The sequence below is a fragment of the Cajanus cajan genome, chromosome 11 (assembly GCF_000230855.2).
Source record: "Cajanus cajan strain Asha chromosome 11, NIPB_CcT2T_4, whole genome shotgun sequence".
NCBI classification, from domain to species: Eukaryota; Viridiplantae; Streptophyta; class Magnoliopsida; order Fabales; family Fabaceae; genus Cajanus; species Cajanus cajan.
Genome location: NC_138527.1, coordinates 30,225,099 through 30,241,459, shown reverse-complemented (window position 1 = coordinate 30,241,459; position 16,361 = coordinate 30,225,099). Strand labels below are relative to the sequence as shown.

Here is a 16,361-nt window from a genome sequence, read left to right as displayed (position 1 = left end):
GAGAGAAAGAAAAAGAGAGAGAGAGAGAAAATTCTTAAGAAACAACAACATAAGAAAGGTATGTAAAAAGAGTTAGACCTTGATTGTTTCATTGTCTTATTTTACTTGAATGATGTATAAACTTGTTTTTATTTTATTTCTTTATTGTCTTCTTGCTTAATTTATATATTTAGATTATGAAAAATCTCGTTGAAGTTAAGAAGTTAATTAAGAGTTGAATCCACTTTACTTTATTATGTATTTAACTTATATATATATATATATTATTTTATATATATTATTAGATCTTTTTATTTTATTGTATTATTATTTATATGTTGTTTTCTAAATAAATAAGAAGGACATGTAAAAATAGTTAGACCTTGATTGTTTTATTTTCTTAAATTACTTGAATTATGCATAAGCTTTTTTTTTATTATTGTCTTCTTGCTTAATTTATAAATTTAGATTATGAAAAATCTCGTTGAAGTTAAGAAGTTAATCAAGAAATGAATTCACTTCACTTTACTGTGTCATACCTATATATATATATATATATATATATATATATATATATATATATAATTTTATTTCTATTCATATGCTGCTTTTTAAATAGGTTCTTAGAGCCAAAAATTCTTTCTCAAAAAATTAATCACAATAGTAGTTAAACTATTAGAAATGATAATATTGTCAAGATAAAATTAAATACTTCATGATAATTAAACAAGATGTACATCTAGAAAGTTACTACTACTCAATCTCTTTTCTATAGTAAGTCAAGTCTGCGAAGGAAACAATTTATAATCTACCAAACTTGTGAAATGAATAGTGCATACGTAACAAATAATCATTTATCCCATAGTTCAAATACATGTAAAACATATTTACAAAAATGTAAAGCATAATACATTAACGAAATAAGTTATATACAACATAATAAACAAAAATAAAGGGTGAGATAAATAAATTAAAAAATTATAAATAATTTACTTAATTAATTTTGAAAAAGCTTCCAAAAAAATTTCAACGAAATTGCCATCTATAACAACTTAGGTTGTCATGAAATTGCAAAAATATATTAAAAGTTAATGGAATCGTCACCAACTTTTACTTTAGGAAAAACACTAAAAAAATTATATAATAAAAAGTAGTCTATGAAAATAAATTTTTGAGTTTGGAAGATAGTTACGTATCAAGAAGATATTAACATCTATAACTTTCGTTGTAAAAACGATTAACTCTAATTGATTAAATAAACTATTTATAATTTTTAAAATATTTACCTCACCCAAATTAATAAAATTAACTATAGAAATCAAATAAATTTTACTCAATAATTTATTTTAACAAATACTAAAATTATTTATTATTAGTTATAAAAAAATGAAAGATAATATTTTTTTTTGGCTCAACGGGAATGATGTCTTGTTCCTATGCATCTTCATGTGTAATAGAAAACTAGAGTTACATAGTTTTTTGATAGAAAATATTTGTGTGTTAACTTTTTAATTTATTTTTTATAGATAATTTTTATATTTGTTAAATCTTAAAATTTATGGATCACAATTCATACATTCTAAATTATAAAATGAGAGAGGTGTACACACAAGTTAATTTATTCAAATATTTTAATTATTATTTATTATTATAGAAGGATTATAAAAATTACAAAGGAGAAATTTAAGTATATCAAATTTTCACGATTGGTATTCTCCAAATTTTAAAAAGTTAAAAGATGTTACATCTATTTAACTTTATTTTCTATTTTGATAAGTTAATTTATTTAATTATTATAAAAAATATTATTATGAATTTTTAAAAAACTAAATATAGAATAAAATATTTCTAAAAAAATAGACAATATATATTTATTAAAAAAACAAGATCAAAGCCATTAACCTCAAAATAACAATTTATGACATATCATATACACACTTCTCCAATAGAAGACTAAAAAAAAAAAGTTAGGCCTAATATTTTTTATTAACTTTTAAAAATTTTACTATGAGTCCAATGTTTTTACTAGTTCTAATTTTAGATGCCCAATTGGTTGAAATTTTGTTGTGTTAGAAGGCTTAGGATCTCCTCTTTATACAAGGTAAGTAAAAGGTGCATGAAATTATTGTGGTAATTTGAGACTTTTGGTTAAGAAGAAAATAAAGTGGGATTTGAACATTTTTTTAATAATCATCTATTTTGAGATTGATTTTCATCAAGATAGAGATGGATTTTGGTTTTCATGCTAAAAATGTAACAACCCGGCAGACCACTACACTCACCATCACAGTACACCGGAAACTCGAGACAGGATAGAACGAGTATATAAATATAGTATCTAGAATATAAATATATACAATGTCCTACATCCGACTAGAATTAGAGTGTAAAATACAAAATACATCCAAAGCCACTATATCAAGTAGCCGTAACAAAACAAAACAAAACATCCATAGGAGTTAGCTCCGCCTACCAGCTGCAGACTCATCACTATCCACCACCTATTCCTGCTCTGCTCCCGTACATAGTACGATCATAGCAGTCCAACCACACGGAACACACAAAAGGGTAAGCTAGCATAAAAAGGAACAACATATAGAAAGATTTAGGAAATATAAACAACTACAACTATCAACACTTCATCAACATACATTCCGTCAGTTTTCAACATGATCATTAGTAAGCAAGAAAATGCGTCGTCACGCATACTAACTCGGAGATCTCCTACAACAACTCAACCTTATGGCCTACATCAACTCACCCTTTCGGCCTACATCAACTCAGCCTTTCGGCCTACATCAACTCATATCAACATTCAACACAACACAAACTTCTACATCTCAACATATCAACTTGCAACACAACACAAATTTTACAACTCAGCCTCAATCAATCAACATCATCTACTAGTCACTACATTATATTCATCCATCTCAACTAACTCAGCATACCACATCATTAACCAACATATAGAAGAATCCCATCTCCGCTCCCGACGCACTCGTGGTTGCGCCCAGCGCAATATAACCCGAGAGCACCAGAGGGCCAGCGCGCCCAGCGCAAGCATGCCCGCGCCCGGCGGGACTCAACCAGAGAGCCCATGGCTCTCACGCGCCTGGCACAATAACCAATTGCGCCTAGCGCATGCCAGGCAGAGACTCAAGGAATCTCGCGCGCCCGGCATGCCCAGCGCGGGGAAGGCAAAGACCTCCCTTGGTCTCGCGCCCAGCGCAATTCAGATTACGCCCAGCGCCCACAAGGCAGAGACTCCCAAGGAGTCTCACGCCCAGCGCGACAAGGGCCGCGCTCAGCGCAGCCTCAAGAATCCAAAAGCAAGTTACAATGAGTATCACGCCCAGCGCGGTCCAAGTCACGCTCAGCGCGGGCCAACCAGAGACCCACATTCTCAAGCGCGCCCAGCGCACTCATCATTATGCCCGGCGAGCTTGGCCAAATGGGGTCCCCTGGTGGCCATGCGCCCAGCGCGATGAACAGCGCTCAGCGTGAAGCTCAGCAGCAACACTCCATTTTCGAAAATTTTAACCAAAACCTGCACAACTCAATAGAAATCCAACATGCAAACCATTCAAGTTACCCCATTTTCAACCAGCAGGTCGAAAACATCAACCTTTCTCACATGCAACCATAAAATCATCAAAAGACCCAAAATTTGTCAAAACCCACAAAAAACCCCAAAACTTTCGATTTCAGAAATCCAACAAAAATCATCAAACACCAACCAATCTCAACAGCTAATGAGCTTACAACGATTCATTCTCAACTAGAAATCAATACCAAACTAACTTCCCTTACCTCGGGTGAAGATTTCCGAGTGTTCGGGAAGAGAACGGAGAAGAAGAGGGAACAAAGTGAGCTTGAATGAAGGAGAAAGGAGAAGAGGAACCCAACACCAGCTAGTACACCCAACTACTCAGCACCACCACCTTGAGTTCAAGCAAAGAGTGAAAGAGAGAGTTTTAGAGAAATGGAGAGAGTGAATCAGTTCAAATGAGAGAGGATATGGTTTTGGGAAAGGAAAAAGAAAAGAGAAAGAAAAGGGGCCTCACAAAAAACAACAATTGTAGATCTATTGACAAACATTTCAATGGTACAAAAAATAGTTCAAACAGATAATTATAACAAAAGATATGACACTGTGAACTTATGATGTTGAATATAAAACTTCAAAATCTTTTTTTTTTCTTAGTCATTTACTTAGATAAGATTGTAAATACATTTCACTAGTTATTTTATCTCTTCTAATTATATATATATATATATATATATATATATATATATATTTATTTATTTATTTTGTATCATATTTTATTTTTTATCTTCTCTTTTTCAACCCTTTTTATTACAATTTTTTTTCTTTTGAATTTTAGTATTTTTCAGACGAAATTAGGTTACTATAATCTTCTATTTTAAAATTACATTACAAATAAATTCTTTTATGACAATAACAATTTAAAATTATTAAATAATTAATCTTAAAAAAACTAATAGAATTAAATAATATAAGATAATAAAATAAAAGTTAACTTATAATTTTATATCTTGAAAATAATAAGAAATATAATAATCTTTTGCAATAAAAGCTTAATAAAATCAGTCATATTTTTTTTCTTCCAATTTCCTATAGATATCCTCTTTTAGAATCAATCTTGTTCGAAACAAGACTAAACATTGAATGTAGACACCTCTTGTGAGAATTTTACCTTGGTTTGCCACTTCTTAGAAAATTAATTTTTTTAGTTGGACGCAACCCTCATTAATAAATTATTAATAACTAAATCAACGAATTATGTTTTTATGATTTAATTCTTGAAAATTAATAATTAATGTAATTGATTTTTCATTTAATTTTCATTGCATTTTTTTAAATAGTTCTTATTATTTTGAAGATTAGATATTTGAATGGTCGATTCTCTGTTAATCTAATGATATATTAACATTTTTATCATTTAAGTATTTTATATTTTCTTACTCTAGTAGAAGGATTTAATTATGGTGCATTTTTAAAATAGAAGTAATTTTGTGCAATATTTAAGAAATTGAGAGGGAGTTTATGATGAGAGATAAAATTTACAATAAGGAGGATTTTATCAATTTCATAAAAAAAGGTAAAGTTTTGAATGTAGTACTATATTTATAAAATATAAAGTATATATTATATATAAAATAGGAGGGAGGTAAGAAAAATTTACTTTATTGTTTTATTATTTACTCTTATATTTATAATTTCAATGCTGAATAAAATTGAAGGACCCATTGCTTTCAAATCCATTCCTTGGTAGCGGGCCGTGGGACTTATACGCAATATGTATGGGGGCCTCGTTTCAATGATGGTATTGTACCACATTTCAACGCAAATCATACTTTATATGGTTTGCCTCCAAATTTAACTAGAAAAGTTACGATTCTCATTTCTCAAGACCCATCCATAGATGCTGTTATGCACTGTTGGGATCATGAACCATACAAGCAAACAAACACAACATACAAAAGAGCTATCACGGCTAGTTATAATAAAGACATTATGTTTTTCATTATGTTTTTCATTAGTTATTTGCATGTACCTAGTTAATTAATTATTATATGTACTTATTCATATTGACCGAATTCGTAATTTGTTAATCATATGACAACGATCAGTGCTAATTACAAAATATAGTGTTAGTTTATTCACGTTAGCAGACGTTCCTTTCAACTTTTTCATTGCGTGGATCGCTGATACTAGATGATGCATGAGTGTACCATACAACATATATATTCATACTAGCTAGCTTGATTAGTAATCTCTAGTATATCAAGGCACAAAATAGAATAAAATATGATATATATGTAATAATAGATAAAAAAAAAAGGATACTTTTTCTTTCACATGTTTTTGATCTTCATTTTCAATAGGACTTTTTTTAATCTTTTAAATGAAAAGTTTCATTAAGTAATTATATATTGCACAATTGTTCTCAAAATTATTTTTTTTTATAAAAAATAAATAGAGATACAAAGTATCTTAACTCTTCTATCAAGTGATATAACTTAGTTTTTAAAATGACACTTTATGTGATGCAACATATAGATGGGTTAAATTTATATGATTTAATCCTAATTTGAGTTGCTACTTGCTAATGAGGTGGTCACTTAGAAAATCCATTTATGTTTTTAATGTCATTGAAAAAGAATCTTTACTTAATGACAAAAGATTGATGAATATTGCAATAAAAATAAAGAATACAAGTCAGAATCACTTCTGTCAATTAATATTAATTAGTAAAATATATATCAATCATAAAAAAAATGTGTTATGAATGTATATATTCTCACAAATTTGACTTCAGTGTTTTAATTAATAACAATTACTATTTTTTAATAACCATGTAATCATTATAAAATATATCAACATACTAATTTCCGTCAACAAAAAAATTAACTGACTATTTTTTATCGAAGTTCATAACAATTTTTTTTCTTCAAACCCATGGTACTTAACAGCTGCTCATGGTTTTTCTATGAAACTGTTCATGTAATATGGAAGGGCACCGATATTGATGAGCGCAAATGTACTTAACTATATAATTTTTTAAAAATATTTTGAGTTAAAATTATAATTTATTTCAATAATCAACACAATAATCGATATTTAAAGTAGATACAAATTAGCAAAATAAAAATATACTTTCCATTAGAATACAATAACAAAATTACTTAAAATCATACACACTAATTAAATTTTGTTATATAGATAATTGACTAAAGTCATGATAAACCGAATCGAGCATATGCTTGACATTAGAAAGCTGGCCAAAGCTAGAGGCGTATAAGTGACAGATAATGTTTGACATTATTTGAATCCAACAAAATAAAGCTATATGCATGGCATCTACCTCTCTAGCTTTCTTATTAAAACAAGACAAGGAGGGGAGCTTTGTTTGTAGTAATTAATTAATTTAAAACAATATATATAATCTAAGAAAAGCATCCTTAATTAAAATTCTTAAGTTCGTAGCATATTTTAAGGATGGGTATGTGAGTGCATAAATTGCTGATGAGTTTTACACAAGACGCTGAACAAATTAAATGCTGAGAATATCTTCTATCTGTTATCCGAATTTAAGTGCAGAAAAGATAGAAAGAAGAAAAACTTAGCTTAGTTGCTTCATCGTATGATTTAAACTCTTCTAGCAATGGGATTAAAGCTGAACGCCTGAACATATATATTGATCATCACAAGAACTTGATTCATAGGATTTGGAAATAGTTGTTCTGTGATTCTGTATATCACTTGCTGTATCATTTGCATTTTCTCGAGAGTTAATGGAAAATATATAGGTGCGATGTACCATTTATTTTTGAAAAATATACATGTCAAACCCCCTCAGAAAATTTCAAAGATAAATGGAGCCCTACTTCAAGAAAGGAACCGCACAGAGATCATGATGATAGTTGCTGGGGTCATGAAGACATTAAAGTCTAACCTATAGTACACAAAATATAACATAATTTGGAACAATCAAACTGTGTTATTCTCACGAAGAATAACATTTATTAACATACACATATATGGAAATCCAGATCTATGCCTCCAACTGTATTCAGAAACTTAAATCGAAGCAATAACATAAAGCTGATCAATCTCCGACTCAACAAATTTACAAGTAAAAGAAGGCACAAAGTAACCGTGCCTCAACAACACAACACAAGAGAAAAAGAGACTAGTTTTGTTTTTCATCATCATGTTATCTAGAAACAAACACCAAGCTCAAAAACCACGTACCACGCTAGAGCTATATATATATATATATATATATATATATATATTCAAATCCATATATATAATCACGTAACTAAATCAAACCAAACCCGTAAAATAAAGAAAGTAAGAAATTAAACCCATGAGAGATATGGTGCAAGGTGATACGATAGACGAGTATATATATAGGTTAATTTGCTTGATCTAGCAAATAATCGGACCACAACGCTTCAATTCCCCGAGAAGAGAAGAAAGTAGCATGAGAACTTGAGAAGCTTGGAAGAAGAAGACTGACCCTTGAATCAGAACAAAAGAGGGTAGTGGTGGCTAGGAAACGGAAGCGGGTAGGGTTTCTTCTTCTTGAGTGAAGCCATCTTCTTCACCTTCTAACCCTTCTCTCTCTCCTTGCTTCTCTTTCTTCTTGTGGTGATGTTAGAGGCGGAGGATGATGGCTTTGGTGCGGTTGGTGGGAGGTAAAAGATGCGGTGGTGATGATGAAAGCGAGGGTCTAATGATGAGGGGAAGAAGAGGCCAGAGGACATGATGATTACTAAGGGTTGTGTGTGTTCTTGCGTTGAAGGAAGAGAAAAAAAATATATATATCCCAAATTAAGTGTTGGGTTTGCTAGCTACATAGCCAAAATTCATAGAGAGAGAGAATATATAGATGATGGTATTTTGTTTATTTCTTTTGCTTTCTTCGCATGGTGTCAAGATTTTTCAATCTTTATTAGGTAAGGGCTAATCACATGAAATATTGAATTTTTTTTTCTCATAGATAATTTTGAGTTTATTGAGTCAAAGATTAATCTATTAACTCATAGTATTTGATCTAAAAAAATTTGCATAGAAAATTAAACACAAGATTTTTATATAAATAAATTGTTTTCACAATATATAAATTCAGAATGTCTAATTATTATGTTAATCTATCAAATTATATATGAACTTTAGAATCAAATTCTTAATTATATATTTAAGAGACAAAATTATTTTTTTAATGCAATATAATAGGTAAAATCCTTTTGAAGCCACCATTTTGGTACTGTCTTTTTCTCTCTCCTAACACACCAAAGAAAGGTTAAGGCTCTAGCTAGCACACAACACTTGTTCTATACTTCATAAGGAGGCAGGGTGAGGTTTGACTATAGGAAAGAAAAAAGGAGGTAATGGAGGTCAGCTGTGATGCCTTTTGCCCATGGAAAGTTACAAATGGAGTTGCCATTTGGTACACTTGTTTAGTAAAATAAAATGACTGAGATGTTGTATCTAGAATATCATGGAAAAGGGGGACAAAAGAGATAATAGATGTCTACACCCTTGACATGAAAATGATGAAAGCCAATCCCCGTTAACAATATAATCACCATGGTACCCTAATATTACGCTATATGTATCTTATTTTATTTTTTCAACTACTCCATATAATCAGTGCTGGTTTTCTTTCTTCCCTGATTTAATCATTACGTTCTTAACGTGGGGTATAACACTGTTTTACGATAAGATGGCAACTGGCAAGAGAAATTATTTTTATACAGTTAGTTTGTACACAATAAGAAACGAGAGAAAAATAATACAGTGATATACAACTATTCTAGTACCAATCAAAAAATAAAAACCATTGCTAGTAACACTATTTGGACTTGGAAGTGGCATTTTCACTAATGTGGGAATAAAACTTAAAACATTATAAATTATAATAAAGTATTAATTTATTAAAAGTCATACCTTAATTTCTTTTGACATTATATTCTTAGCGATAAATATTTATTGAACTTTTGGATGAATTATTTCTTAAAGTATTATTTAATTAAATGATAATGTTAAATTCTTTATTCTGAATTAAACTCTAATATTATATATTAAATTATCTTTTTTGCATGGTAGTTAAACACTAAACCTTCAAACTCTATAAGATAGCTGTAAAAGGCGTATGAAGCTAATTTGAATAAACTATAACCCTTAATTGATTCAAATTTAATTTAATAAAAGTGGGATTAAAAATTGATTTCATGAATTAATCTGCATGTTCCATTTAATTTGTTTTTAATTTGTAAAATAAATAGAAATAGCCCTCAACTTACAAATGCTCCGCAGGTATATATATATATATATATATATATATATATATATATATATATATATATATATATATATATATATATTAGATTTATTTTATAAAAAAAAATTAGACACTTGATTAATCTTTCAAAGATCTAACAGATTAACTCATTGTTTTTTCAAATATTTATTGTCAAATTAATCTCTTAAAGATTTAAATTACCATTACATATATTATATTTATTTTTATATATAGAGTACAAAAATGTTACATATAATTATATAAAAAATAATACTATAGGTACAATATATGTAACTATAAATTTATTTAACATACACTCATATATAATTTTAATATTGATTTTAAATGAGATTAAATAACATATATTGTGTATTAGTCAACACGTACATTTTTTTAATAATATACTAATATATATCATATATATCAATAGTGTAGATAAAAATAGTTTTTTAATAATAAATATTATATCACTAAAATGTATCTATCATTACAAGACATTTTTTTTTTGTAGTGAACTAAGTAATAACACAATATGATTAATTTAATGATAGAAAATTACAAATTCAGTGATGGATTAAATTTTTAAGAGAGTAATCAGTGACAAAAGTTTAAAAAAAAGTTATTTTGTATTGGATTCTATTGGAATTTTATATATTTTGTATGCGCCTTTCAAGTTTGTCTGAAATTAAAATTTTTATATAGTATGAGACATGCATAAAAAAAATTGGTTGATGAATTCTTACCCTTGAAAATTAAATGTTTACAAGAATTTCATTGACGATCTAAGTTAAACATATTTTCTTATGATGGAAATATTCCAACAATTTTTTTTTATGCATAATAATTGTGCAATGCACTTGAAACAATTCTCTGGTTTTTTTTATGTAACTCTCAGAAAAATGATTGTTGGATATCTATTTGGTTAGTCATATATGGACACTATGATTGACTAGGAATGATGTGACCTTTTCTTCCACTCAAATATCTGTATTGGAGATGGTAGATTTGGTTAAAATTAGAACCTGGAATTGGTTAAGAACAAGACATAAAAATTTTAGGTATAACTTTGTTTTTTTGTCCATGAATCCAGCAGTTTGCCTCACATAAGTAAATGTATTCAGGTGATAAATGAGACTACTAGAGAAATCTGATTCTGTAATTTCTATCTCAAAGTTGTGGGTTTAGATGTGATAGACTAGCTTAGGTTCCTAATTTTGGAACAATATTTTTAGTAATACATAGTATACATATCACATGTGATATTTTTATAATGGATTGGAGTATCCCTTCTACTTTTTTTTTCCTTTCAATTATTTAGATTATATAAAATAAGAAATAAAAAAAGCTTCAAAGTTACCGCAAAGATCAAAAGGGGTAAACAAAGAAAATTGCTTGAACTGCACTATTGCCCCTGTGATTAAATTAGTTTTATGACAATGGCGATACATGCATGTGAATGAAGTGAAGTAAAGATAATCTAATTGTAATGATTAAGAAAATGACTCATTTACAAATATGATTACATTTATGAAATTTATAAAGCCCTTGCCGTTTTGATTAATGAGTTGAATTTAAACTATGGTTAACGTGGATTAAGGTCACATTTCTCATCACTTCGTCACCTCTTCGCCGGTGGTTATACCAGCCATCTCCCGTAAAGTAAATTGTTTTTTCTATCCATTTATGTTCATAGTAATTTTTTTTTTCTTAAATATATTTTTAGTCCTCAAATTTAAGATAAATTTATTTTTAGTTCCTCAAATTTAAAATTATTATTTTTAGTCTTTATAATTTTTAAAAATTTAGTTTTAGTCCTTTAAGTAACCCATAATATATTTGAAAGTGACTAATTAATTAAGACAGTTATGCAATATTAACTGGATTTAATGTGATATTTTCACTAATAAAGACACTATTAAGTAAATTTTATGCAATAATGTTTGATAAATTTTTTTATCAAAATTTGAATATAAGAACTAAAATAAGATTTTTTTAAATTATAGAAATTAAAAACAATAATTTTAAATTTAAGAGACTAAAAATAGATTTATCCTAAATTTAAGGAATTAAAAAATATATATATATATATATATATATTATATTACAGTTAAGGCTGCTGCATGTGCATTAGATTCAATTACCGTTATTATAATTTTTATTTATAGATAAAAGAAAATAACAAATTTAAATTTGATGGAATTTTAAATATTATATTATATTTATTATATTATATTAAATGTTAGAATTTATAAAAAAAAATATTTTAATTTTTAGTCCTATAAACTTATGATATTATATTTATTTAATATTATTGTTGTATTGATAATAATAATAATAATAATAATTTTATTAATATTAATTTGATTATAATTTAATTACGATTAAATTATTAAATCTTGAATCATTTAGACGAATTTAATGATTAATTCAATTTTAAAAATATTGATTTTAACTAGTTTTTGCTTGGTTTTTTGCTTTACTACTTTTTAGGATTATCTTTACTGATAGTTTAACTAATTCTCAGTTAAAACTAGTGGCATTACACTAGCATTATTAAGAACTATATTTTGTTGATATGAATTTCTATCTCGATGTTTCACTGTATTTTGGCAAGTAAAAAAACTTTTGTTTTTCTTTTGTTAGTCACCATGAAGAAAAACAAGGAGATATAGATAACACATGCATGAAGTGATTCCGAATTTTCTCATATAAATTAATTTGATCTTCAAAATATACTTTGTGAATATCGACAATGAATTCCCAGGCACCGTTGAGATGGGTTGAATTTCCATTAATTTACATACACTTTGTTAAGATATTTGGGATGGTTCTATGTATCAATTAATTAATTGCCAAAAAATGCAATAATCAAAGTCAATAAAAATTTGTAGATATTGAGCAATTTTATCTATACCTCATTGTAAGAAAATTATCATATAATAATATATACTTTACAGTGACACAATATATGTAATTAAAAATTATTTTTATCAAATTAAAAAATATAATATATGTTAGTATATTATTAAAAAGATTAAATATAAATTACAGTGACATAAAATATGTTATTAAATCACATTTAAAATTAATACTGAAATTGTATATAATTACAATTAAATAGATATATACTTACATATATTATATTTATAATAATATTTTTTATATATCAACATATGTAGCATTTTTTTATAACATTTTTTATAGTAATTATTACGAAGGAGATATGAGAAGTAGGAACATATTATTTTGATAAGCCAAAACTCTCTTGTAAATATGGGTGGCACCCCTAGTGTCCAAATATTAATATATTTTATTTGTTGTTTCAAAAAAAGAAAAAGAAAAAAAGAAAACGAAGGAGATATGGGTTAAAAATTATTTCTTTAGTTTCCATTTTTTAGTTAAATGGTTTTACTCTTGAATTTAGTATTCATATTTCGAAATAAAATACCCTTATTGTAAAATTTTAATATATATATTTTTTTTCAATCATCTTTTTTAAAATCTTTTGTAAAATAAATATATAAAGATAGGAAGTGTTTTTTTTTTTTGTACTAATAACAAATAAATGGAAAAGTACTTAAACTAGAAAATACCACTTTGTATACAAAAGAAATTAGTGTAAGTATACATTTGATAAATATTATAGTACACAACCAATTTTATTTTTACCTTAATTGGCTATTTCGTTTGTTGTTTATAGGAAAAAATTCAAGCATATGAATCAAATACATCATCTCTTTCACAAGACATATCAACTCAAGATTCTCTAGCTCACGCACTAGGAAGTCAAGAACATTGTGGGCGTGTTCGAGGAATGGGATTGGGACCTTGCCCCTCTCGCGTATTTGGGTACACTAGGCATTTATATAGTGGGGTGTCTTCATCTTCTCCTTCTTACAGAGAATTACAAAATCAGGTTATTGTGGTTCACATTTTTTATGTAATGATTTAGTGATATTTACATTAATTGGATCTGAATAGTCTTGTGGATTTTATTCTCTAATTAGTATTTAGTATTATTATCAATTGTTGGTTAACTTAACTACGTGGTTGATGGTATTTCTATTTTTCTGCATGTTTTTTTAGAGTTTAGCTTAAGTAGGTGGTTGTTGGTTAGCTTATCTAATTAATGTTTAGGGTGGCTAAATTATCTTAAATTAATAAGTGTATGAGTGTAATGATTTGTGATGATGTAGTTGCATAGAATTAAAATAGTTTTGACCTTCGTTATTTTATTTTATTCTGACTCAATTGAGTTAACTCGTGTTCATGTTATGTGTGTAGTAACTAGTGAGTACATATTTTCCGTTAAGTCACAACACATTGTCTTTCTATCTTTTATTATTTTTTCATTGTTGCTTTGCTGGTGAGTCTTGTGTAGTATGAACCTAGAACTCCATAAGTTGAACTCATCTTAAAACCACTTAACTGCTAAACTTGTGAAATATTTGGTTGAGTTAAGAGGGAAAGGAATGAAATGCTTATTTTTTTGTTTTTAAGACCCCTTTAAGATATTTGTTGCTTATTTTTCCATATAAACTATAGATAACCACATTCAGTTGAATTTCCAAAATTCCCTAAATTAAGCATCCATGGAGCTTTTTCCAAGTCTAGTAATGATGTTTGTTCTTGTTCTATACTTTGAATCACTTCCTAGTGGATAAAAAATGGTTGAGTTTGTTTAATTTGGTGTATTAATTATAATAAGGTGAGGTAAGGTTAATGTTGACTTAATTGAATCATTCTAGTATTATATTGAATAATTAAGACCAATTAAAAATGTTACTAATGTCTTTGTGCAGGTTAGACTAATTTATTTAAAGTGGTATTTCAATACAGGTGACTGCGTTGAAATCACAATTGGATGAACAAAATAGAACATTGATCGAACAAAATAAAAAATTTGAAGAACGAGATAAAAGATTTGAGGCAATGATGAACTTTTTTGCTCAAAACTATCAAGGCCAATTACCTTTTGACTCGTCTATGTTCAATAATTCACCGGTAGTGTTTCAAAATAAAAACTTTTTTAATATCTAATATTGTATATTTTGTGTTTCTAATTATGATTTATGCTTATATTGTAGGTTTCTGATCAAGGAAGTGTGCCAACAAATGAAACAAATTTTCAACATGAAGTGGGGCGTGGGTGATAGCTTAAAAGAACATTAATTAATTTGTAGTTGATTTGTGCTTCATTTTTAGAAGATAAAAACTTCGTGCTAGTTTATTTTGAGTAATATATATGTTGTTTCAACTTTTCTTCTTTAAGGAGTGACTTCATGAGAATACCCCCTTATTACTACTATGCTACATTGTGTTAATTTTAAGTTTCTTATTTTATAGACTCAGTACGTTATGGTAGAAATATAAATTTAGTTTATATTTATAACTTGCAAATTCATTTTTGACTTGATTTACATGCTTTATTAAGAAAACTAAGGTCTTCTAAAAACTAGTATTATATATATATATGTATATATATGTGTGTGTGTGTGTGTGTGTGTGTGTGTGTGTGTGTGAGTGTGTGTATACATGTATACACAACAAATAAAAACAATAATTTGAGAATAATAGTGGTTCAAAAATTTATCGACTTACAAGATTAAGAAATAAATGTTAAAATAAAAATGATAATGATGAGGTTAAATAACTCATTTCACAAATATTTTATAGTAATTAACCTTTAACAATTATTGGGAGTTAAAAACTACAAACAAGTGCAGCACCATGTTAAGATTATTGATCTTTATTATTTAATAGAAAATCATCTAATAAGGTTTACTACGAGAAATTAACTGGGGTTTTAAAACCCCAGGCAATCATTTGAGAATTTGAAATGGCTAGCAATTAACCGGGGTTTTTAAAATTGCTGGTAATTAATTGCGATTTTAAAACCTTGGGTAACTAACCAGGGTTTAAAAACCTCTGATAATTAACTGGAGTTTTAAAACCTCTGGTAATTAATCGGGGTTACAAAATCGCCGGGAACGTGTGAATTTACCCAGGGTTCACTAAAACCGCTAGTAACACGTTACCGACGGACAATTTGGCTGCGGAAAGTGCAACCGCGGGTAACGTCATTAACGGGGGTTTTAACCCAGCTAAATCCAAAATTAACCTCCACTAAATCCATTTTTTTTTTTGTAGTGAATGAAGGTACTACTTTGTAAGGATCGATCCTTTTGGAATTCGTTTTAGGTTCACCTCTTTCTATGAAAAGGTTTACAAATTTATGAGTAGTGGCCAATTAAAAGGGGCATGTCTTTGCCTCCTAGGGAGTGCCTCTGACATTTGTTCGATAAATAAAAAGCTACACAAAAAGGAAGCACAAGAATCAGCCTTCCTTCGTCTTTTCAGCTCAGTGGAGGTTTTGCTCATTTGTCTTTTTGATTCTTTTGGTGCTAATGCTATGCAGTGGTTTTGATCGATGAGCAATCCAAGAAAAACGAAATACCAAAAAGATGACGCTATCAAACTTAATTATTTCCCACTTCCAAGCTTGAAAGGGATCGCCTTGGAGAATCTGGAAATAGTAAT

General features: G+C 28.1%; 1 long non-coding RNA gene across 1 annotated transcript; it reads left to right on the top strand.

The window, feature by feature from the left end:
* The first annotated feature begins 13,499 nt into the window (after nucleotides 1–13,499).
* LOC145953194 (uncharacterized) lies at nucleotides 13,500–15,283 on the top strand. The gene is made up of 3 exons (XR_014430743.1): nucleotides 13,500–13,737; nucleotides 14,661–14,825; nucleotides 14,909–15,283. It is a non-coding gene; the product is annotated as an uncharacterized LOC145953194 (long non-coding RNA).
* The last annotated feature ends 1,078 nt before the right edge of the window (nucleotides 15,284–16,361 follow it).